Source organism: Anabrus simplex, chromosome 1, assembly GCF_040414725.1.
Source record: "Anabrus simplex isolate iqAnaSimp1 chromosome 1, ASM4041472v1, whole genome shotgun sequence".
NCBI classification, from domain to species: domain Eukaryota; kingdom Metazoa; phylum Arthropoda; class Insecta; order Orthoptera; family Tettigoniidae; genus Anabrus; species Anabrus simplex.
Genome location: NC_090265.1, coordinates 1,558,621,707 through 1,558,648,191, shown reverse-complemented (window position 1 = coordinate 1,558,648,191; position 26,485 = coordinate 1,558,621,707). Strand labels below are relative to the sequence as shown.

The window sequence follows — 26,485 nt, the reverse complement described above, 5'->3', positions numbered from 1 at the left end:
TTGAAATCTATGGCAGATACAGCAAATGGTGGCAAGCGTGATTTTTCATCTCTTGCTAAACATCTTGAAACTCTTGGGTCCCAATTTGGCAGCAGATTTAGTCAGTTTTCAGTGCTTGAACCAGTGATCATGTTTGTCAATAATCTCTTTGCTTCTGTTGACGTTTGTGAGCTTGGAGGGAGGGTGTGTGAAATATTCGAAAATTATAATCCTGAAGAATTAGAAATGGAAATTTTAAGCCTTCAGTCAGACCTTTCTTTGAAATCCTCCTACGCAACATGTGGCAATTTCTGGACTCTGGTGGACGGTAAAAAATATCCCATTACCCGCAGTGTTGCTCTGAAGATGCAATCTTGCTTTGGTTCAACCTATCTTTGTTAAGTTGCGTTTTCGACTATGAACGTAATAAAAAACAAATACCGATCCTGCCAGACAGACTCACACCTGGATGACGCGTTAAGAGCAGCCTGTTCCAGTTACACACCAGACTTTCCTCAACTTACAGCAAGCATGCAGTGCCATATTTCACATTGGAAAATTTCGTGTGGCTATTTCTAGCCGAGTGCAGCCCTTGCAAGGCAGACCCTCCGATGAGGGTGGGCGGCATCTGCCATATGTAGATATCTGCGTGTTATTGTGATGGAGGATAGTGTTATGTGTGGTGTGTGATTTGCAGGGATGTTGGAGACAGCACAAACACCCAGCCCCCGAGCAATTGGAATTAACCAATGAGGGTTAAAATCCCCAACCCGGCCGGGAATCGAACCCGGGACCCTCTGAACCGAAGGCCAGTATGCTGACCATTCAGCCAACGAGTCGGACATTTCACATTAATTATGTGAGTAAATACATTTTCATATAATTTTTAATTCTAGATTTATTATTATTATTATTATTATTATTATTATAGTCGTAGTACCGATAACAGTAGTCGAACCTGGCGCCCGCATACCCTTAGTTATCATGTGAATGTGCTCGCGTAGAAACGAACGTTGGACAGCTCTGGTCTATACTGTATTTGAAATAAGCCTTACGTATTTTCGGATGTTTTGTATGTTTTTACAAAACGATATATTTATTCTTGCCAAGTAATAGACATTTAAAGAGGGTTAAACATGTACTGTACACTTAAAAATCTGAATCTGAGCTGTAATTCTATATCTACCAGGCAAGATACACCATAAATTGGTTCTGAGATTGTGAAATCTGTGATAATGGATTATTTTATGACCAAGGGAGGCATAGACAATTGACCAAATGAGCAATATTTACAGTGTTTTCATGCATTACAAGATGATGGCCTATGTTAGTGTTTTTACACATTTTGAACATAGCTGGTATAAGGCTGATTCTCCACGAGCAGGTAAAACGCCGCTGTTCGCCCGCTACAAACCTGCTTGTGGAACAGAACTATGGAGTATTTGTAGAGCTGTCTACACGGGCGGTTTGCACGCCACGGGTGGATGCGTCCATGAGCGGGCAGGCGGGTCTAACGCCAGCAGAGGCGTCATTCCCGCTAGCGGTAGAACAGCGAATCATACTCCACGTGGCAGCAGTGAGCAGTTCACCCGCCTCTGTCGCACGATAGGAACCGCCTGAAGTGTAGTATATTCTTTACTAGCTGATGTACCTGTGCTTCGCTACGGAATTCTACATTGTATACAGAATTCTAGGTTGGGTAGTGTACACGTTGTGAGCAAGATTGTATTAAGTTCCATAGCTCTTAACGTTTCCCTAGAAATGCGACGGGGAAGTCACCAAACGTCTTTTCTCATATGAAGACTGGTTTAGGGAATGTTCATACTAACGGTAGGCCTGCTTGCCTACCATCGGTCACAATCAAGTTGGGGAGCATTATAATGGCAGACACTTAATCTCCACCTGCCTTTTTACATCCTCACAAAGATTGTCTTAGTGGTTTTCCCAACTGAAGTGAACATAGATCATTACAATGATGTCAGTAGGAATGATTACGATTAAAGCAATGTTTTCACATGAAATACTCGATCAAATGAAAAACAACGCATTTTCTCACTTTTAACGAACAGTACTACGTTTCCGATCTAACAATCCAAATTTTCAGAACTGGAATGACCAAGACGCAGACAGCGGTGATCCGTGAACACTATTCGTCTTTTTTTCAGCGGTGGGAGGGTGGGGGGAGTCGTCGAATAGTGGAAAGTTCCATGGCAAAAACTATGCCGTTTTACTACTCTATTTCCTAGGAATACATGATGAATCGGAAAATCTCAACTCAATACACTGGCGGGAGAAGGAACTATCTGACTTGGAGGCAAATTCTTCCTCAAAGCCAGAGGTGAAAGCCCCTCTTCACTGCTAATCTGGAATAAAATGAATATAGATTTAATAAAAGAGAAGCGGAAGAAGCTTTTCTTAAGAAACGGCTCTTTTCAGGGTTGAATTTTGAATTATTTAGTGAATTGTGGTGCTATAATTTGGAGTAGGACTAAATTGTAATTCTAGACCAGGTCATACTACTACTACTACTACTACTACTACTACTACTACTACTACTACTACTAGAGCCTCTGCCTTAAATGTGCACACTGCTCATACAAAACAGCGGGTCAGAGTAGGGATCGAATAGCTGGAATACTATGATGAACCAGTGTGTTACGTACTAGCAGTATCAGGAAATGTATGAACCAGAGGAATGGCATGCTAAAGAAGAAAGTTTTCTAACTCCCCAGCTATTTCCCGCCAATATTCAGTCAGGCTGTTATACTCTGTACGCAGCAGTAATCCCATCTGTCGGAGTTGAGTGGCAGCATTAGGCTTCTCGTCCACTGGAAGCGGAAACCTGCGAACTGCGAGTTCGGACGAATCTGTGCAAAGTCTGTTCGTCCGAAATCGTGCGTACCCTATTGTCCTTTGGCTGCGCATTCGGCCGAGTTATTTAGTAGGTGTATTTGTGAGATGATGGCATCTCCTGAAGATTTGTTTGATCACTATGCATTAGATAGCCTACACCTCTGCTTGCGAGAAGAAGATCTCAGAAAAGGAGACGGGAGTGGGTAAATGATGTTATCGAAAAGACAAATGTTTGGTGTATTTTCATACATATGGACTGATTTGGAAAAGGACGAAAGACAGTACTTAGGTAATGTTCCCATGACATGTGAAGCATTTCGATACATATTGCATTCTTTTTTGTTAGTGGCTTTACGTCGCCAGATAGGTCATATGGTGATGATGGGATAGGAAAGGCCTAAGAGTTGGAAGGAAGCAGCCGTAGCCTTAATTAAGGTGCAGCCCCAGCATTTGCCTGGTGCAAAATGGGAAACCACGGAAAACCATCTTCAGGGCTGCCGACAGTGGGATTTGAACCCACTATCTCCCGGATGCAAGCCCACAGCCGCGCGTCCCAAACCGCACAGCCAACTCGCCCGGTTATTCATATTACAACATTTACAATATTAGTTTTGAAAAGTACAGCAAAGTTCGAGAAACTGTTTCAAGCAATGTTCATTTTGAAATGGGAAGCCGAAGAATTTCTCCCCTTCTGCTTATTTTTTCCAATTTTAACATTCATTTCCTAATTCCCAACCAGGCAGAGGAAATCTTCTCTTATGCCAGAGTATGTTTTGTAACAGTGGGAGGTAATAGAAATAGCGGAAAGGAGATTCTCTCTCATCAGTGTGATAAAGCTGGGCTCGAACGGCCACAGCAGTCGTGACTAGGCCTGTGTGTGCAGTTTCGTTGTCACGTCACAGAATGATAACATTCATCTTAAATGTGAAACTTAATCATTATTTACTATAATTCGAACACTGGAGACAATTATTTATTATATGCGACACTTTTGGAACATATTTTACAAAAAATAATCGGACGTAGGTATAAAGTGGTCGGACGGGAATATATAAATATTGCTAGTTTCTTAATGAAAACCTACACTTTGAACTGGTGTTGTAAAGAATTATCAGATATAATAATCAAGTATAATAATCAAGTAAAGTGGTATAAAATGAATAAACAATACAAAATTAAATCTACCTGGCTCATACATTTCTCTCGCCACCTCACTCCATAACAACTTCTACACATCCTGCATGTGGTAATTAAACTTCGCTGGTCCCACAGATACCTCCTATCTTGTACCGGAAGTATCAGCTTTTCAGCATTGATGATAAAACGCAGCTCTTCGACCAAAAAATCCAAACCAATTTGGATAGTTCGCAGTTCGCACGTGTTCGTGCGTTCACTGACGTACAACGCCGGTTCCAATGGACGCAGTCTCGCTTGAATTCGGCGGTTTGGATACTTCGGCCGTTTTCGTGCGCGTTCGTACGAATTCGTCATCGCAGCTTTTTGCAGGTTTCCGCTTCCAGTGGACGAGAGCCCTAAGAGACAAAGAACATCACAACAAACAATGGTCAATATAATATTATTGTTTATGAATGTTATGCGCTTTCGATATTGTCGGCCTTCACATTTACTTTTCTTCCGACTCTGAAATACCACTCTTATCATAGTCGGTGTGGTAAAACTGAATAAAACATAAAGGTGAGGGTGTATTCTGCCCGAAGACAGGTCCGAACCTCCGCAGAGGTGTGCCTGAACCGGAGTTTACGTGCGGTAGAATGGCCAGTTCCTTTCCGCTCCTCCATTCCCTTACCCCCCACCAACAGTGTGTGGCAACCCATCCAAATCTTGGTCACGCCCAATGTTGCTTAACCTCGGAGATCTCACGGGATCCGGTGTTTCACCAAGGCTACGGCTGTTGACAATAAAACATAAATGATAGGAAATTGTATTCTCTCTAACTTTTGTTATGCAGTACTTTTCGATAGGACCAATAACTTATTGTAGGTATTTAAAAATAAATTTTAGGAGCCTTTCCCTAAACTGCAATTTCATCCAGGGTGAATAAAATTGTATATAGCTTAGACTGTAGTTTCTTATTCCCCGACTCTATGTACCGATTTTCATTATATTCTGTTAACCCATTTTCTCCTGTGGTGCGGCGTTGATATGGAATTGTCAACAAAAATACAACTTCATGAATGTCCTTTACACACGCACATAGGAAACTGAACTCAATGAAAACTGTTCTGATGGACTGCATATAAATAAATATATGGCTTGAAGGCGTGACCAGTCTTAACGGAAATAATGCATAGGAAAAGCATTGTAACATTTGCCGTTTTGGCAGAACAGGGACGATATAAATATTTGAAAATTAATTTTCAGGCCTTCCCCTAAACTAGCATTTCACTCGTTTAGTAATATGCACCTTAATAAGTTCAAACAGCTCATTGAATGAAGCAACTGACATTCTATAATATTGAAAAAACGTTTCCGGGTAGCTTATGTGTTCGCAAAACGTTAAATGAAATTGTCCAGTGGTGAGCCGATTCGATAACGCAGAGCGAGTCCACCAACGTCTTTTCTTACCAGGTTTATTTTTCAATATTGCTAATAATTGTAGTTGAACAGCTCCGACAACAAAACCTATTTGTACGACGTCCATCATTATAGTATGGCAGGTTTATCGCTGGTGGAGAATGGCTGCGCGTGTCGATGGCACTTTTGGCGCTGTTTACAGGCGTCAGTTCAACCGCTCGTGTAGAATAGGCTAAAAGTTTGAGCGGTCAGGCGGGCGAACAGCGGCGGTTTACCTGCTCGTGGAGAATCAGCCTAAAAGCTCACGTTCTCTGCTGTTCAAATCGTGAAAAATCTAAGGAGTTTCCTGAAATGATTCTTTTTATCTGCTATGAAATGACACCTCATAGAAAAAGCAAGAAAGTCACTGCCATCCAATGGCAGAGCATTCCTCAACATATATCGTAGACCTGCAGTAGATGAAGTAAAACTGATGACCCAGTGAAAAGAAACGTGGTGGATGTCGTTTATGTGGTCAAGCAAAATACATTTATACTACCATTCCGTTTACTTCCTGTAAACAGTCTGCTTGCAAGAAACATGTAAAAGTTACGTACACATGTGATTCTTGCAACAGGGAAATAGAAGGCAAATACTCATCCTAAATTTAGTTTATGGATTTTATAGACGGAACAGAGAACATTATAACTTGCACTGTGCATTTATATTAGCAGTTGCTTGTGTGAAACAGACCATATTCATCAAAAAGGTTTCAAGCGTACAAATATTTTTTTATTGTTGCATTTTCACTTAATGAGGTAAAATTTGCAATTAATAGTTATGTGGGTAAATAAAATGTGGTGTAAATGAGTTACCGTATTACACATTATTATGTGTACACCATGTGCTTGATCATGTACAATTTTTATGCACACCTGCTGGAGGGTTAATAGTAAATCTGTCACAGGAGATAATGGGTGGTGTGAATAAAAATGAGTCTAAGCGAGTGAGCGTGTGCTCGCCGAGTGCCTGAGTGTCTTCCTGCCGATGAGCTTCCACTCAGCATTAACGGATAATAAAAATGTAGAGCAGAAGCACAGCGTAAACTCGAGTGTCTGGAGCAGCCACTCAGTGTCACTGATCAAGGTCGTGCACGTGCCATGTATATAACACCTTAGATTGTGATAAAACTTCGATGACTTCCGGGTAGTTCAATGCTTAACATGGCAGACGACAGTGTGGAATTCCAGTCCGCTTTTATCTCCATTTTAAAGGAACATAAAATTATGTTTTCAAAGTCACAGTTACCGGATAAGAAGCACAAGAAAACAAGTGCAATAAATGCAGTTCAGTGTGAACTACTTGCTAAATTTAACTTAAACATATCCGTCCAACAACTGTCTGATTGGCTGAATGAGGCCTTTGGTTCAGAGGGTCCCGGCTGGGTTGGGTATTTTAATCGCCTCTGATTAATTCTTCTCGCCCGGGGACTGGGTGTTTGTGTTTGTCCCAACACTTTCCTCTTCATATTCATACAACACACCACGCAACCAACCAGCACAGAAACACGCAATAGTGATTACATACCTCCATCTAGGGTTGGCGTCAGGAAGGGCATCCGGCCGTAAAATAGGGCCAAATCCACATGTGCGACACAGTTTGCACCCGCGACCCCACAGAGGTGGGAAAAGCGGTAGCAGAAGAAGGAGAAGAAGAATTTCCGTCCAACAACTGTTGGTAAAAGATTACAAAACATGAAAACAAGACTGAAATATAAAGTAGAATTAAAGCGTACGGGAAAGAAATGCATATCGTTAAAATGATATGAGAAGCAGCTGATGAATCTGATGCAGGGTGAAAATAACCCTACCATCGGCCGTCTGAAAGGTAAGAAATCATAGCCCGAATATTACGACATTAATAAATTGAGGAAAATGATATAACGTAAATAACAAAAATTAATGATGATGAAAATAATATATATTGACAATTGAATGTCATTTTTAAGGAGCCAGATCTGCAGGGCCAGATGATTTGGCCATGCGGTTAAGGGTGCGCAGCTGTGAGCATGCATCCGGGAGATAGTGGCTTCGATCCCCACTGTCGGCAGCCCTGAAGATGGTTCTCCGTCGTTTTCCATTTGCACACTAGGCAAATGCTGGGGTTGTACCTTAATTAAGGCCACAGCCGCTCCCTTCCTACTCCTACGCCATTCCTATTCCATCGTCGCCATAAGATCTATCTGTGTCGGTGCGACGTAAAGCAAGTTGTAAGATCTGCACAAGTTGTCATCCCTTTGACTTCCAACAGAGGCGTCATAACTCTGCAAACATAGGAGTTCTTCCAAATTCGGGAGTCATAGACAGAGCCAGGCTGTGATACATCTACACTGGTTGCATTCTTCCTTGCCATTGCAAGTGGCCTGAACATTAATGCTAGGGACGCCTTTTCTGTAAATGTAGTCATTCCAATGAACATGTGGCTTCTGAATTTCTACATGAGTACAGACTACAGTTCCGACAGCATAAGGGAAGGTAAATGTTCCTTCCACTTAGCCCATGCTTCCTGCATCTAAGCAACATTTGTTGGAATTTTATCTATCAATCTGCGTTCATTTCTGTTCATGTCAAAACCTGCGAAAATGTTTTTGATGCAGTGCTCCGAGATGTCTTCAACTTCACTCTGAAACCCAGGGTCATCAACATAATGCTAGAAGATATACATGTTTTCTTCATTTGTTAGTGCACCACCTCTTGTTTCTTTGAATGCACAAGGAAATGCTCCACTAACCATTCAGCATGTTCCTTGAAAATCCACAACCTTTTTCCAGTCATCTGACTGGGTCACGAATAGAACTAATGAAGCCCCCATCTAGCGGCGAGGATAGCCTGTCGCACACCTTTGGGGTAATGATTGACTGACAGATTAAATGAAATGATATTGGAGAGTGTTGCTGGAATGAAAGCGACAGCAAAAACCGGAGTACCCGGAGGAAAACTTGCCCCGCCTCCGCTTTGTCCTGCACAGATCTCGCATGGGATGACCGAGATTTGAATCACGAAACCCAAAGGTGAAAGGCCGGCGCGCTGCCGCCTGAGCCATGGGGCTCTTCAGCATGGTCCTTACTGGACCTATATAACTCTCTGTAACCAAGTTGAGATGATTCTCTTTGAAGTTTATATAATTTTATTTTCTGATTAACCACCACCGTAACCTCTGCCATGCCATTGAACTTGATACTATAATTTGGAGTCACCTACTGAATTAGCTCAAGGAAACATGCGCAGGCACTTGCCGGAAAGAGTGCCTGCTTTATCTTTATTCACCAGAAATCTGGAGCGCCCACTCTGCTACTCGAGCAACTGGAGTGTGTGCTCAAAGTCAGAGGTCTGCTGTGAGCAATTGCTTCCGACAGGCAGTTTTCATTCACCTTATTGCGAGTGTCTGCTCTAAATTTGCGAGTAAAGAGTGCGAGCTCATTTTTATTCACACCATCCAATGTCACAGCATCTGCATTGACAATTGAAACTTAACGTGAAACATCATCAAAACTATGCAAGTTAGGACTGTGGTAACATATTGTTTGGTACCAGTAGCCTACTATTTCTTATGACTCTGAAACTGTGAAGAAAGTGGCTGTGGAATGTACAAAAGCCAAATTTTAGTTAATTAAAAATGTGTTGGCTCACATGTTCTACAAGTACTGAAGGACCCAAAGAAAACCAAACTTTTCTTCAGTGTTGTAACAGATGTTTCAAATACACTGAACTGGAAAAGGTAAATAATGTTATTTGTATACTTTATTATGGTTTTCGGAGACGCCAAGGTGCCGGAAATTAGTCCCACAGGAGTTCTTTTACATGCAGACACGAGGCTGACGTATTTGAACACCTTCAAATACCACCGGGCTGAGCCAGGATTGAACCTGCCAAGTTGGGGTCAGAAGGCCAGCGCATCAAGCGTCTGAGCCACTCAGCCTGGCACTGGAAAATGTTCCTAGCTGTGTTCAGTATTTTGATCCAAGTAAAGGCATTGAGTATAAACTATTAAATTTCACAGAACAAGTTGGTGAATCAGCTAATTATATATTCCAGCTTCTTAATGAAAATTTGTGCCTTTGCTGGCGAGATGTAGTGTTAACAGTGCACTATGTCTTCTGGTATGGGCTAGAATAAATTTGTTACTTTCATCAACCTGTCTCAGTCTCATGCTTGACTTTGAAAATATGAAAGTGACCAAGGTATGAGCGATGCTAATTATACCATTCCTTATGCAGCCAGTCCTGTTATGAATGGTACGAAAATATCGCTCACAGGGTTGATTAGTGCATGCATTTCAGTGCGCTTGATAGACATACGTAATAGCAACTTCTGGATCAGTAAGGAAAGCAACAGGAAACTACCTCAGTCCTCATTTCCCTAGTATGCCACTTCAGTGATGCCTAGGCTATCTATGACAGCTGTTGGTGGAGCTGAATACCCAACAATGAAAATTTGCTAATTCTCTTGATATAAAGCATGAGTCTTTTTACTGTGCTGATAATGCAAATGTCAGCTACAGAAGACAGCATTCTGTTTTACTTAAAAGCAGAGAATAACAACATAGTGAAAGCAAACTGTGTTACACAATTCCATGAAATATATCATTCATTTATAATATATTGTACTAAAAGCTTACAGTAATTTTTCAGTTTCAGCAAATAGAAGGGAGAAACTGAAGAATGTTTTTGAATTTGTTGATTTAGAGTGGTCAGACATGTAGCAACGAGATGGCTCTCTCTCTCTCTCTCTAGGACCTGCTCTAAATGGCCGAATAACACCTGGCGTACTATAAGCAGTCATTTTCAAAGTACTCCCGATTGCCCTAAAAACCTACAGAATTTTTTGTGTGATGTAGATGGAAGATTCAGATAAGTTAACAATAGCCCAGTGCTACCTAGAATTTTTAGTGAATGTGTGCAGCATTATGGACAAAGGATCAAAGTCTCTTGAGAAAAAGCAATCTTTCAAGACAGCGGTAAACTCAAGGAAGAATTACAGCAAAAAATGTTATACCCTCTTTTTGGAAGTGGGGCCAAGGAAATGTTGAAACATTTAAAGCAAACATGCAGAAGAAGACTGAGAAAGACTTTGATAAAATCAATCAATCAATCAATGATCTGCATTTAGGGCTGTCAGCTAGGTGACAGATTCCCTATCAATTGTTTGCCTCCTCAGCATCATCATTTTCCCTTATCCAGCTCCTGCCAGGTCGGGGTATTTATGGTACTTCTCCATCTTCCTCTATCCTTCCACCATTCCTCTTCCATGATCTCGTCCCAGTCTAAATTTTGTCTTCTCATGCCGCTCTTCACTGATTCAATCCATCATGTTCTAGGTCTTCCTCTTGCTCTCTTGCCCTCGCACTTTGCCTCCAGCATCTGTCTTGGAATTCTATTTTCTTCCATCCTCTTGACATGTCCAAACCACCTTAGTTTATCCTTTTCAGCTCTCTCATTTAGCTTTCCTATCCCAATTTCCTTCCTAACATCTTCATTTCTCACTCTGCCTTTCCTAACATACTTCTTAAGAATTTCATATCACTGACTTGAATTCTACTCTCTTGCGTGCTAGTCAAAGTCCCAAGTCTCAGCTGCATAAATCAGTATGGGTACATAGTACATTCTATACATTATATCTTTACTTTTCCTTGGTACTTCATTGTTCCAAACAAGTTTTCTTACACTTTGGTAGAATGCATTACTCTGCTGTATCCTTCTGCTAATCTCTACATCCACCCTAGCATTTTGCATTAATTCACTTCCTAGGTATTTAAAGCTGTCCACAATTTCCAGACTCTGACTTCCAATTTACAGAGTGCCCTTTCCTTGCCTTTTCCCTCTCGACATCACCACAGTCCTCTGTACTGATTTTCATACCATACTTCTCAATTTTTTCGTTCAGAACATCTAGTTGTTGTTGCACTTTTTTGCTACCTTTTCCCCAGATCACATCATAATCTGCAAATAGCAGTATCTTCATCTCTTTATCTCCATAGGCTTCCATTGTTTCTGTACCGGAAGGTACACCTCAACGCCGCACATTCAAAACCAGCGCCTAAATGAACTCCTCTATTGGTAAAACTGTGAAACTGAAACTACAACAACTTAGAACTTTACTCAGAAGATGTCACCACAGAAATATGGTGTAATTTTGTTATTTTGCAGTTGCCTTAACTGAGTGGATTTCTCCTTGATTTGTTTGCCATTCATCGAGAAGTATGGACATTCTTCCACAGATGACACTACTAAGAAACTATGATAATGCACCCTGGTGCAAAGTGTAAGAAGTTATAATTTAAAGAAGTTTTGTATTTCTAGGTTTTTGTAACTGAATGATGTTCATTTATTTTGGGGTTGGCAATATTTCCTTTTTATTTCTGCCAGTTTTGAATCTAGCCAATCAATAATTTCTGTAATTTTCAACCTATCACAGGCTTCTTCTTCGATTATGAGTGTCACTTTTGTGTTTAACCAATAAAATCAAGAGGGAGTGTCCTGATTCATCTTGAATGATCTCGTACCTTCTCTGAGGGTTTATAAACTGCAGCTTTTCTCATTTCTTGGCCAACTGATCGTCGTCTTACTGAGTGCGTGCCTTTTTCATCGGTCAACAGAACATCCACAAGGTAATGGCCACATAACTTATTTCTTTCTTGCTACCTCCGCAGATTAACAATGACATGAATATACTTAAAATCATTAACAAAGGCCCCCTCTTAAACATTACTGAAAATTGCTTTATCCACCTTGACCAGTACTTCAACCCTAATTTCAATTTAAACGACATTTCTGAAAAACCCAATATCCTTTTTGACTTCCTAATTCTTCTTCTCAAAAATTCCAAATTCCAAAACCCCAATTCTATTTTCCATGCCTTACAAAGTTCCCACCCACATTTTCTACCTCCAATAACCCACCCTCCTAACCCACCCTAAACTACCCCTCCCTCATTTTCCCTATCTTATCCTTCCTCAATACCATCTAACTTCAATCTCTTATTTTTTCTCTTTTTTCACTATCACTCTTCCTCTGTTAATTTATTCTACCTTCTCTATTTATTAAAAAAAAAACAATCGACCTTCATTTCGGTTCTCCTCTTTCAAATTTTAACTCTTGTCTTGCGCCAACTTCGACTACTTCAATCATGTCCTAATAATTTTTTCAATTTAAAAAATAGCGCACTGTGCATATAAGTTTTCATTTGTTTTCCGATATTGCGCTTTTTAATACATTTTTTTCTCTTTACAATTGTTTTTTCAAGTCAACTGTTTTCCAAGAACTTAGCAGGAGCACAAGTTCTCATTCAATTATACTGATTTGCGTCGTATATTTTTTATATACGTACTTAACTTCCCGCAACCGAGACAAATATTGGACCTTCAAGACATTCTCCACTCTACTTTGGCGTTCGAGACCGCAGCGCATGACCTTGAATGTGCCGCGCTGATCACCGGGAACTGGCGGTTTGCTTCTACAAATCTATTCGTCTGCGACTTCAAGTTTATTTATAATCTTCATATATTATTTGATAGTGTTGTGACTTTGTGCCTGACAGAGTGTGAAACTGACCCATTTCTCCAATATTCATAAACATTGTGTGATTTCGCCTACTTGTTTTTACGGTTGACGATGACCTGGACTAGGGTCGAAACCGGTCCCATTTAAATAAGAATGTAATTACTACATTTCTTTCTTTTATGTATTGAATTGGTTGAACTTCAATTATTTAATTTTTAATGGAAAGGTTTGAATCGTTAACTATGTAACCTACTTTTGTAAAAATGTAACTTTCTGCTGACTAATGTAAAAACTTCATAAAATCTTTAACTGTAAACCGGGGATAGAGAGTGAAGTACCCTCTCGAGCTCCCCTTCATCTTGGTTTGAGGTGACTACGTTTTCCAACTGTTTTCCTACTGTAATTGGTTAATGTAATTTCTATACGAGTCACCTCAGTAGTTTGGGAATAGCCCCTGTTTCATCGGCCTAGAGCCCCTTAGTATTTTTTAGTGTTCATATCTAGGAGTGCAAGTACACGCCTCCTCTCATTTTGGGTTTGGGCCAGTTATCTAACCTGTTCTTTTCCATGAAGGCCCGGTAGGTAGGTAAATTAAGTTCAATTTGTAAATGGTGGTTTGAGAGACCAGAGATTGTTGTAATGTTGCGTTGAGCAGGCAGTAAGAAACTGAGAGCCTGTTAGCTCTTTTTTCGAGTTTTGTGATTGTAACGAGTGCCTCTGGAAGGGTAGATATTGTATTTTGGAGAGCAAGTGCTCTTGATTTGGGGGATTTCTGCCCTTGACTTAATGGTTCCCAAATTTTAACTTATATTGTGTAAACTGAATCCGGTATCTCCGTAATTGTAAAGCTGGTGGCTTAAGGCCCAAAGTATTAAGGTTCTGAATCTTGGATTTTTCCCAATCCTGTTTAATGATTGCTACTTGTACATGTAATACTGTCATTAAAAAAAAATTGTTAAGTTTGAAGTTCTGAAAATATAACCTTCAATTTAAGTTTTAAATTCAATTCTTGACATCGTAGTTAGACCCATTCACCCCGGCACCTTCTTTCACCTCTGCGTTCCATGGAAACCCGGAACAGTTTCCTTTACAATTTTGTCCATGACCACAATAAACAAAAGAGGTGACAGCACACTCCCCTGTCTTAGTCCAGTCTTAAGGCGGCCACACACGCTACGTTTTGCATGACGATTTGCATGCGCAAACCTAAGTCGCAAGCAAGACGGAACGCTAAGACTGGTACGCACCATTCAGTCTTTCTCAGAAGTTATGTTCGTAGCTCTTGCCAGAATTTGCAAAAAGAAGAAAGGAAGAAAAACAATTTCTAGAAAGAGATGGACAAAGAACTGGCTACTGAAACAAAAAGATTTTTCGCACACGAACTTACTGTTGAATTGAGATTAGAACCAGGTGACTGGTATAATTACTTACGCATGGATGAAGAGACGCATTTAACTCTTCTTAATAAGATAACTCCTCAAATTAAAAAATCCAACACAGTCATGAGACAAGCAATTACTACACGAAAGGCTCTCTGTTGCTATTTCTAGTCAGCCCTTGGAGTAATTATTCCAGAAACATGTAGAGCAATTTATGAGGAACTAAAGGAAGACTACTGCAAGGTATGATAATATTTATTCAAATTAATAATACAAAATTTATAATTATCAAAAAATAAGCATCAGTAAGAAATAAATTTAGTCCTTATTTGCAACTCGTGCATGTGCACAGCTCTTCATAGATAATTTTCTGCTACCTGAAAAGAAAGAGAAAAGGTTATAATATTTGTATTTCTGTTATTTTTCAGTCCTGTCAAGCAAGAAAGAGTGGTTACAAATTGCAGCAGAATTTGAAGACAGATGGCAATTCCACATTGCTTAGAGGCTGTTGATGGGAAACATATAAAAATAATCCCTCCTGGAGGAAGTGGATCATTCTTTTGGAATTACAAGGGATCCAACAGTTTAGTGTTAATGGCTATTGTGAGTGTAAATTATGAATATATTTACTGTGACAATGGAACTAATGGCCGAATTTCAGATGGGGGAATTTTGGAAAACACAAGGAACTACCAAAAATTAGCAGCTGGTCATCTCCAGTTGCCAAAACCACAAGAGCACAATCGGACTTCCGTTTGTGGGAGATCAAGCATTCGCCTTGCGCAAATATTTTTTAAAGCAAAAGGATCTCACTCCAGAATGAAAAGTGTTTAACTACTGGCTTTCACAAGCAAGAAAGATAGTGGAAAATGTTTTCGGAATAATGGCCTCATGATTTAGAATTTTTCACACAGAAATCAATTTAAGATTAGATTGTATAGAAAGTGTTGTTTTGGCTTGTTGCTGTCTGCGTAACTATTTACGTCGTCTATCTACGTCGTATTGGTCTCCACAACCTTTCAGTCATGAAGAAATAAATGCGGCGGATACAGAGCTAGCCAATAAACGGCTCATTCCACTACAAAAAGGATTCAATAGGTATTATGGTCAAGAGGCAAAGGAAGTAAGATATATGTTCATGCAATTCTTTAATAATGAAGGCAGGGTAGATTGGCAGGACCAGATAGATTAAGTGTAATAGTGATTTTCAATGTTCGCTTACATAACGTTATGCTATTACTTACTTGAAGACTTGACAGGTATTCTCCAGTGACACTGCTTGAAGAAGTCCATGAGTTTCCATAGTGCATGTCGTCCTCAGTCCAGATGTACACAAGTGACTGTGGGTGGGATGACACTCCCGCGTTCGGTTAAGTGACCTAAAAAATTGCATCATTGATGACTTTCTTGCAGAACGTTGCCATGTTGGAATCAAGTGCAGCCAATTCTTCTGCAATGTGCCTGCCAAATGTCACATATTTTCCCTCCTCCTACGACTTGAGTTTTCTTGCTACAATCTGCAGTACATCAGCTGGGTCGGGGTTTTTACTCCTCTTTGGATGCTTTGATGAAGAGGACGCAGAGGATGGAGCTGACGGCGATATCACTTCTATTTAAACCTCATCAATATTGTCGTCACTGATCTGGAAACAATAATTTAACTTGCATGTAAAAGAAAGGCTTCCACATATTTTGTACTAATTATATCACAATAATATCTCTAAATATATTTTTTATATCTCTAAATATATTTTTTACCTTACCTGATTTATTATGTCATCCTCTTGCATTGATTCCTGCATTGTACAGGGTTTCTTGATCTGCCAAAAATAACAGTTCATCAAAATATCGTACCGTAGGTTGATAAACTTCATCAGTGCCAGTTCCCGTTCTCTTTGAGTCTCTCACTTTCTTTAGTTCCTTCCGGAAGCAGGTTTGAAGCAAGTTAATTTTTTTAATAACTCTTTCATTATTTGCTTTGGGATCAACCTCTGAGTTTTTCTAACAACAAATTGTAAGCTACATTTTTCTTATTCTGATCCGAATATTCCTTTAATTTAATTTTCCACAGACAAATATTTAGTCTGTAGGTATCAATGAACTCTGATAAGAATGTACGCAGTAACACATGCAAATCACACATTTCTGTACACAGTTTTAACCCAAGTTGCAACTGATGCAGTCATCAAACACGCTACAACTTGCACGTTGTCTTGCTTGTACATGCGTGTACATTTTTCAAGCAGCTCCAGACTTCTATCATGCCATGCCCAAGACTGCGCAAGCCTACTAAATCGTATGACTTATTAACACACATGTTCACTTTTACACTGCGACTTTCACTTGCGCATGCAAACCGTCAAGCCAAACATAGCATGTGTGGCTGCCTTTATTCCTAAACTATCATATGCCTTTTCTATATCTAAGAAAGTCCTGACCAGTTCTTTTCTATATTCCCAGTTCTTTTCCATCAGCTGTCTCATGCTAAAGATTGGGTCCACTGTATCTTCCACACCTGAAGCTATATTGCTCCTCTTGTAACTCTCCTTCAATCTTTCTTCTCATTCTTCTTTCTAAAATCCTTTCCAGTATTTTAACTACCTGTAATATAAGAGATTCCTCTATAATCACGACAAATTTTCTCGTCCCCTTTCTTAAACACTGGCATTATTATCCCTTTTTTCCAGTCTTCTGGTACAAATTTATGTTTCCACACACACTTTAGTAGTTGGTACAACCATCGCATACCAACAGGTCCAGCAGCCTTCATAATTTCCACACTGATTTCATCCATCCCTATTGCTTTTCCCATCTTCATCTTTTGTACCACTAACTCCACCTCCTGCATTGTTATATCATCCTCTATTGTTGAGATACTCACACTGTATTGCTTCTACCCCTGGGTAACAGAAGAGATAAAGAAGATGGAAGGAGTATTGTTTGTCTTATATTCACATTTAATTACAATTGTTTACCTAGCTTTATCTTAAATATTTTCAATGAACTTGGAAATGTACTGAACATTTCCCTCGATAATTTATTCCAATCCCTTATGCCTCGTCCTATAAATGAATATTTGCCCCAATCTGTCCTCTTGACTTCTAACTTTTTCTTCATATTACGAACCTTCCTACATTTAAAAGCTCCACTCAAGCTTATTCTTCTACTTATGTCATTCCACGCCAACTCACCACTGACAGCTCAAAACATACCACATAGTCAAGTATCTCGTCTATTTACCCCCAAGTTTTCCCAGCCCAAAGTTCGCAACATTTTAGAAGCAATAACCCTACGTCGGAAATCACCCAGAATAAATCGTGCTGCTTTCCTTTGAATTTTTTCCAATTCTCGTAAGTAGTCCTGGTGAGCCATACTCTAACTGCGGTCTTACCAGATAATTATACGCACTCTCCTTTACATCCTTACTACAACCCTTAAATACTCTCATAACCATGTGAAGAGATTTGTAACCTTTCTTAACTACCTCATCAATGTTCATGTTGTGCTATGGAAACAATTTGAAGTACTTGGACAAAAATTTTGATTTCAATGATGCAAACAAATACAGTACAGCTAGCGGAGTGCAATTTACACGAACAAAAAATCCAATATAGTGATTTTAAAGTTACTGTAAGTTTCTTTCCTTTGCGGAATTGTGTTATCACTAGGGCTCGGAAGTTCATGCATTCGCAAGTTTCCTTTTAGGGGTTAAAAATGAATGCTTATACATTATGTGCACGAATTATGGAATTTTCAGTCATTTGAACATGCTTTTATGATGCATATCACTGCATATTTTCGCGAGTTTGATAAATGCATCATATTTTAATATTTTATCACCTATATGGTATATTTTAATCAGTTTAATGGTTTTTACAGTATTTTTAATCAGTTTTTTTCATCTGGTTGATGCTGGAAGTAATGTTGCGCATGATGATGCAACTTGTCATGTGGTGAGGAGTTATGATGTCACACAGTGAATCCCGTTTCATCATCTACCCTCACGTTTTGTGCTTAGCTGCTGACTAGCTGTCTATCGAGTCGTGTAACGGTGTTGTGAACTGGTTGTGACCAAACTATGTTTCGCGTATAAAGTGTCCATTAAAAAGTTCTTTAAATGCTGAAAATAAAAGCAACTTCGAGTTGTAGATTAACTAATTTACAGAAGGAGTTTTCAGGCAACTTAATATCTACAGATAATAGGGTACTGTTCTGTGGAGCGTGTGAGAAAACTATAGGGAGTGAGAAAAGATTCCAAATAGTTCAACACAAACACAGCAAAACATAAGGAGAATTTAACTAGCAAACTCACAAATAAAGAGCCTGTTCAAAAACAACTATAAGAGTGTTTAGGAAGTAGGATTAGTAAATTTTCTTACGACTTGTGCCAAGCATTTTTAGCTGCTGATATTTCCTTGTATAAAATTAATAACCCCACATTAAAACATTTTCTTGCCAAATACACTCAATAACGTGCCTGAAGCAAGTACATTGCGTAAGTCTTATGTAGGACGTTGTTACAATAACTTATTGTCAAATTTACAAATTTAATTAGCGGATCAGTTTGTGTGGTTGTCTATTGATGAAACCACTGATTCTGAGGGCCGATTTATTGCTAATGTAATTGTGGGCGCCTTAAATAAGGAACAAAAGATGATACCGTATCTTCTTAATGTGTGTGATTTGCCAGCCACTAACATTGTAACTGTAACGCAGTATGTGATGGATGTGAACAGACAGGGAATCTGCCACCTGGGCGACTGCCCTAAATGCAGATCAGCAGTGAATGATTGATTGATTGATTGATTGAAACATTAAAATTATTATGGCCATTTGGAATAAAATACAACCGGCTACTTTTATCTGTTACCGATGCAGGTACTTATATGGTAAAATCAGGACAAACACTGAAAGGCATTTTTCCTAACTTAATTCATATAACTTGTTTGGCACATGCTCTTAATCGCATTGCTGAGACAATACGCAATTCTTTCCCATTGGTAGATCGATTTGTGGCCTGTTCAAAGAATTTTTGTTAAATCTCCTTCAAGAGTCAAGTTGTTTAGATCAACAGCACCCAATATCCCACTTCCTCCTGCGCCAGTGGTTAACACGATGGGAAACATGGCTGGACGCAGCTTTGTATTATGCTCAGCACATACAAGTATAGGTTGTTAATTCATTGGACTCGAATGAAGCTGCATCAATACAAACAGTACAAAATATTCTGTCAGGCATTGAGTTAGAAGAGAATCTTGTTTTTATAAATGCCCATTTTTCTTTTTTGCCAACTGCCATAACATTACTGGAAGCTGTAGGATCTGCCTTAAAGGAAATACTTACTTAATGAAGTTTAAGAGATCAGATATAAGAAACAAGCAGAATGAAAAATCGCAGGAGGAAGGGAGGGTTTCTGCCCCCCCACCTCACCAACGATTTTATCTCAAAGGTTCCTCCCAACTAAAATCACCCGGGGAGATTCTTTCATTACAAATGAGGAAAATGTAGAACACATATTATGTTAATGAAATAAATTATTTTTACTGTGCATATTTTCATAAAAATATGAGCAATAATAGGCTACACATACGGTAGTATAGAAATAACAGAATGACCGTCAGACCTTGAGCAATAAAACAACATAGCAGTGGTAACTTTGCACCTACAGCCTATTGTTCATGTTCCACTCTGGCAAGTCCATCTGAAACCCAGGAAAAAATATAACTTATTTCAAGCCGTCCTTCCTCGTCATCGCTCTAAGTAACTTGAGCTGACACCATTCCTGTACTTCTTGGAGACAGTGTGTATCCAATAGGTAGTCAATAGGACAATATTCACTTAAAAAATGTAATAACTGAAAAAATTTGTCCAGTCAACACATAGCCCTGATAGAGGAAGGTTCCACTAATAAAGCAATAAATCAGGACAAATCGCACCTCGCCTGGCCCTTCTTAAGAAAGGGACAGTCTCTCATAAACATCTCAGTTGACTGGAGTAACTTTCTAATGATTATCATTCTTGTTATAACAAAAGAATTCAAATAAAAAGAGTTAAAATTTAAAGTTTTCTGGGGGAGGGGATCACTTACTTACAGGAGAATTATATACCCCCTCCCCTGCCAGGTACTGACTGAAATAAACACTATTCTTTTTCCTGATTTTACACCCTGGAAACAAGTCTTCTGCAGACTTGATAAAAGCTGAACTTCAAGTGGAAAGCCAAAACAACACCAAATTACTTTGCAAGATGCTTTACGTTGCACCGAGACAGATAGGTCTTATGGCGAAGATGGAACAGGAAAGGGCTAGGAGTGGGAAGGAAGCAGCCGTGGCCTTAATTAAGGTACAGCCCCAGCATTTGCCTGGTGTGTGAAAATGGGAAATCACGGAAAACCATCTTCAGGGCTGCAGACAGTGGGGTTCGAACCCACTATCTCCTGAATGCTGGATACTTGCCGCGCTTAAGCGACTACAGCTATCGAGCTCGGTGCTAAATTACTTGCAGCTGCCAAAACATCTCAAAAACAGGGGTGGTACTATCTAACACAGTGTCGGCCAACTGGCTGGCGTGTGGTGTAAGAGGGCCCGTGTGATGTATGAGCGCAGAAGGTGGGGAGGCGCTGTCGTAGATTGAGAGGAAGAGACAGCCTTGCTTTGTAGTAAACACGTCCAGTGCCATACGTAGTGGTGGTGGTAGTGGTACAGTACAGTACATAAGTATGGATGAACCGGGCACATCATGGTGCGACAAGCTACCTACACCTCTGATCTTTTTATCTTTATGGGAAGATCTATATTTATTTGTTCAATATTGGTTCCGAAGATGCACCGACAGAAAACAAGTTTAGTTTGTATATGTAGAAATAAACTTTCTTTATAACTCTTAAGATACGTTACAATAAAATATGTAGAGAGAAATATCTACTACACATACCGCATTGTACCTGCAGTCCTTGGACCTCCCCCTACGAATGACATTGTGTTTCCCCACGCCCCTCTTAACATTCACTTCTCAATTACAGTACTAAGTACTTCGTTTCGCTGCCCGAGCACTGTGTGTGACGTGTTACCTGACATCACACGTACACGCAGTTGGCTGACCCTGATCTAACAGGTTCATACTTTCAGAGGTAGTAGGTATTGCCTAACGATGTTATTGTACAGAAAAATGTTCATAACTAATTAATTCACATTTAACTTCCTCATTTTTTAAAAAATATTCTGTACTTTTGTACAACCTTATTTTAAATTCCTTTCTTGTCTTCCTATTTTTCAAATTCATCATATATGTCTTAATGAGGATGACCCAATGCTGGGTTGAAACATGTTTACTTATGTGTGAAGTTTAGTCCTAATTGGACGTAAAACATAGTATTGACTAGGCGGATTAGCCGGCCCCGTGGTGTAGGGGTAACGTGCCTGCCTCTTAACCGGAGGCCCCGGGTTCAATTCCCGGCCAGGTCGGGGACTTTTACCTGGACCTGAGGGCTGGTTCGAGGTCCACTCAGCCTACGTGATTAGAATTGAGGAGTTATCTGACGGTGAGATGGCGGCCCCGGTCTAGAAAGCCAAGAATAACGGCCGAGAGGATTCGTCGTGCTGACCACACAACACCTCGTAATCTGCAGGCCTTCGGGCTGAGGAGCGGTCGCTTGGTAGGCCAAGGCTCTTCAAGGGCTGCAGTGCCAAGGGGTTTGGTTTGTTTGACTAGGAGGATTGAAATAGTTTTGTACAATTTTGTAAGAAAAACAAAACAAATCTGACAATCGTACTCACTTTGGCCTCTCAGAAGTCTGGTCACCTCGGTTAGACTCATGCACTTAATGTACGTTACGTAGTCAGAGAGCCTTCCAGTCTGCACACTACATTGGTGTGATTCTCAAACGTACCAAGGGGAATCTTGGAGGCAAGTCTACTGGACTAATTATGATAGTGATGAGGGAGAGTTATGATATCGATAATTCTCTCCATATGCTTGTCATTATCATGACTAACAATTATTGTTGCATTTAAAGGCTTGCTCTCTCCAACACACATACAGACATATAACTTTACAAGTTTTGTGATATTTGAAACCATTTCTTTTCAGTTTTGACTCGGTTACTTTATAACTGTTAAGAGTCTTCAGTGCACGCAGCTGTGAGCTCGCATCCGAGAGATAGTGGGTTCGAACCCCACTGTCGGCAGCCCTGAAGATGGTTTTCTGTGGTTTCCCATTTTCACACCAGGTAAATGCTGGGGCTGTACCTTAGCCACGGCCGCTTCATTTACATTCCTAGGCCTTTCCTGTCCCATTGTCGCCATAAGACCTATCTGTGTCAGTGGGACGTAAAGCAAATAGTATATATGTCTGTCTGTTAGGCCATCAGCCCAGAGGCTGGTTGGATCCTCAAATAGCACCACCAAAGGTTATGCGGTTATAAGGAAACCCCAAAAACCAATGGCAGAACCAAAATGAGGCATACTAGGCAAGATGAGGAGTGAGGTAGTTTGCCATTGCTTTCCTCACTGGGTCAGAAAGACTATTGCAGCACGACTGACCCTATGAGCAGCACCTTTCAGAACACTCAGATGTACTAGTCATGCTCTGAATGTCATTACTCAGCACTACCCATACCCGAGCAACTTCCATATTGTCACAGCCATGGATGTTGACTGGGACTTCAGTGGAAGCTACACTTTACTCTGGCCTATGCCAAGAGATGGATGCAAAAGTACTGTATCCATCAAGAAATGACAACAGTCTTCAGTCTGTTGAAACTAATTTATGAATAAACAAATTTACAAACGAACTTATCTGAAAAAGAAAACATACAACATAATATAACAAACAGAAAATAACTATTAATAACACTCCAGGTTTTATTCAGCCCTTCTAGAGCAGGTCCTAGAGAGAGCTGTCTCGTTGCTACATGTCTCATTATTTCTGACCTCTGAATCAACAAATTCAAAATAATTCTTCAACTCCTCCCTTCCCTTTGCTGAAACTAAAACATTACTGTAATTAAGTTGTTTCTTTTTCAGGTATAATGCTATTATCGTATGTTTTATTTTTTCAGGTAGTTTATCAATTTCTTTACTCATAAAGTAGTTTTGACAAACTGAAGAACCTAACGATTATAAATTAACTTTATGGGGCTACTTTTATTGCACAGGAAACTAATTAAAGCAATGAGAGACCTGCGTCCCATGTCCAACTCTTAGGTTGAATGATCAGCATCGAGGCCTTATGGTTCAGAGGGTCCTGGGTTCAATTTCCGACTGGGTCGGAGATTTCAATTGCGTTTGATTAATTCTTCTGGCTTAAGAACTGGGTGTCTGTGTTTGTCCCAACAATCTCCTCTTCATATTCAGACAATACACCACACTACTCTACCAACCACCACAGAAACATGCAATAATGATTACATCCCTCCACATAGAGTTGGCATCAGGAAGAGCATCCAGTGGTAAAATACATGAGCAACACATTACGCACCAGCGACCCCCGTCCCACAGGCGTAGGAAAAGCGGTAGAAGAAGAAAAATAAAAAAAGATATCCATCCCAAGAATATGAAGTTGCTGTCCATTACAATAACATTAACATAACTTACTTACCGGGCGAGTTGGCCGTGCGGTTAGGTGCGCGCTGCTGAGCTTGCATCCGGGAGAGAGTGGGTTCGAATCCCACTGTCGGCAGCCCTGAAGATGGTTTTCCGTGATTTCCCATTTTCACACCAGGCAAATGCTGGGGCTGTACCTTAACTAAGGCCACGGCCCTTTCCTATCCCATCGTCGCCATAAGACCTGTCTGTGTCGGTGCGACGTAAAGCCACTAGAAAAAAAATTACTTATAAAATGTATTGTTTTGTAATAATACCTAATCGTTTAAAACACGACGGCAACGGAATTCATTTACTTCACTGCTACGAGTGACGTCATATCCCATTGTGTCTCACCCAATGCTGGAACGTAGTTAGGCGATGGACTATGGCGCGTGATAAGTTGTAAACACATCTCTCCTCTACAAGGTATCCCACTTAAGATTTCCAACATATTACAGTACATCCTTATCATGCTATAAAAGTAATGTAACCCTTACTGAATTTCTACCACGACGTACATCTTCTGAGAACCTCTTTAATCTGAACTCCGACATCGATTTCAATTTTTTTTTTTAATTTCTCGAACTGTCGCTACCGGTACCTATTTGAGTCACGGCCTACTTACTATCTGATAACCTGTGTTACTATGGAACCTGTAGTACGGTAAATAGAGTACCCCGGTATGATAGTCTAGCCTATCTGTAGTTATTCGGAATTTAGGTTAAGGAGTGATTCACCAAAACTCTGAAACATAGTATTAGGTAGGTACCGGTATCACAGCAATTTCTCCGGTGTAAAAGAAGAACTTATCTTCGACATGATTTCGAATGTTTCATGCACCGGTACCGTACCGGTATCCTTGTAAAGAAAACCTAAGAGGTTCGGTACCGGTAGGCCTACTTGATTCAGTCTCAAACAATGAAATAAAACAGCGAAGGGGATCAAAAGACGTCCGAAACTGCTCGAAGGAAGGCAAGCAACAGTAGCTTTCCTCCTAGTCACCTAGTGCTGAAATACCAGCAGACACACTACCTACTTACAGATTCGTCAACGCCACATTCTGACCTTGGAACTAGATACTTTCAGCTTCCCAGTTCCTTGTGTACAGTGACGTCAGCTCTCGGCTTCACATGATGATGTTTACAAGAACATATTTGTATTTAGGATGTGAAGAACATCATGTGTATATCAGAATGGATATTTGTTTTTGCTTGCCAGCACGTGCTATTGGTTTGAAATGTAGGTAAACTTGCAAGGAAAGTCGAAACCACAAGTAGCCTATGTTGCAGTTGCAGTTTATAATATCTTTAACCTCACGCAGTCGGTCGCCTTACTGACTTAACTGAACTCATTTCCGTATTTAAAAAAAAAATAATTATATTCATCATTTAGCTTAGAAAAATATTAACCTATGCAGGTAGTCTGTTCTTTACCGTACACTACACACTGAACTTCATTTGCAAATACTACTGTCAATGATGGTTTGAGCTTGTCATTACATACCCAGTATTCAGATTTATTGAGCACTTCCACTAAACTACTCTAACAATGTGCTGCACTCGAAGGCCGCGCATAATACTAGCTTTCATCACCAACTGCACCAAACTGCACTGCCGACCATATGACGCATCTTATCTGGTTGTCCAGTCCGACCTTCAGTTAGGATCAAGCGTCACATGCAACGACACACAGCGGGTTTGAACATCACTACTGCCAACATACGCTCCCCAACAGTCCCTGTGAGTTTTATAGTATTGCATCACTATGTCGAAGTAACTTCACATGGGCGCCCGCAAGGGGGCACTCCCCCCCCCCCCCCCCCCCTGGAATTCTAAAAAGATTGTTCAATTGTTTTATATCATACCGGTGCCAGATTATTTCATAAACTGAACTTACTGACAGTCATCTAGCATCTGTTATAACTGGAAATTTCCGTAAACAATTTAATGTTGCTGACGTTATATTGGCTTTTATATTTTATATTTATCTTTCTTTCAAAATGGCGCCCGGTAATGACGACGTAGTGTTTTATTCTCCGAGTAAATTAACCGTAAAATGTGACGAAAAGTGCGGAAAATGTCGAAAATTAGTGAAAAATGGAATGTTGTGTGATTCATGTGATCGATGGTGGCATTATAAGTGCGGAAATTGCCCTAGAGACGTAAAAGCTAATGAAAATGTTCACTGGATTTGTGAGCAGTGTGTTCGGAATGTTGTTGTTGGGGACGGCGTTGACGAAGCACCGAAAACAGTCGATGAGGAATATAAAAGTGCATTAGAAATTATAAACATTCTAAAACAGGACAATGAGACTCTTAAAGTTGAAAATCAAGAATTAAAAGAAAGACTGCGATCGCTAGAATTTGGGACTGACCATTCTTCGAGTGATATACCGGTACAAGTAACAAACTCGAGCACGTGGTGTCAAGTAGTTCGTGGATGGCCGGCTAAGAAGAAATCTATAACTGAATTTCCGGAAATAAACATTAGAAATAGGTTTTCTGCCCTAAATAATTTAATCCTGGAAGAAAGTGATCGCGCGTGTGAAACCAAATCATCGCGATCCGTTGCCGTGCCGAGTTTAAAATTTAGGCCTAGAATTCAGATTCAAGACCCAG

General features: G+C 40.1%; 1 protein-coding gene and 1 long non-coding RNA gene across 8 annotated transcripts in view; both read right to left on the bottom strand.

Moving 5' to 3' along the window:
- LOC136858517 (uncharacterized) overlaps window positions 1-25,477 on the bottom strand; it is a 207,712-nt gene extending 182,235 nt beyond the window's left edge. For 3 of the 7 annotated variants that reach the window (XM_067138114.2, XM_067138117.2, XM_067138119.2), the window contains exon 1: window positions 25,371-25,477. The gene's annotated coding sequence lies outside the window, so the exon portion shown is untranslated. Of the gene's footprint in view, window positions 1-23,880; window positions 24,796-25,276; window positions 25,299-25,370 lie in introns of those variants that run through there. The other 4 variants (XM_068225580.1, XM_068225581.1, XM_067138116.2 and 1 more) reach the window with 4 other exon arrangements.
- Window positions 14,523-17,986, bottom strand: LOC136880570 (uncharacterized). Its single transcript, XR_010860949.2, has 3 exons — window positions 16,047-17,986; window positions 15,528-15,926; window positions 14,523-14,660 (listed from the first exon to the last, which is right to left on the bottom strand). It is a non-coding gene; the product is annotated as an uncharacterized lncRNA (long non-coding RNA).
- Window positions 25,478-26,485: the final 1,008 nt, after the last annotated feature.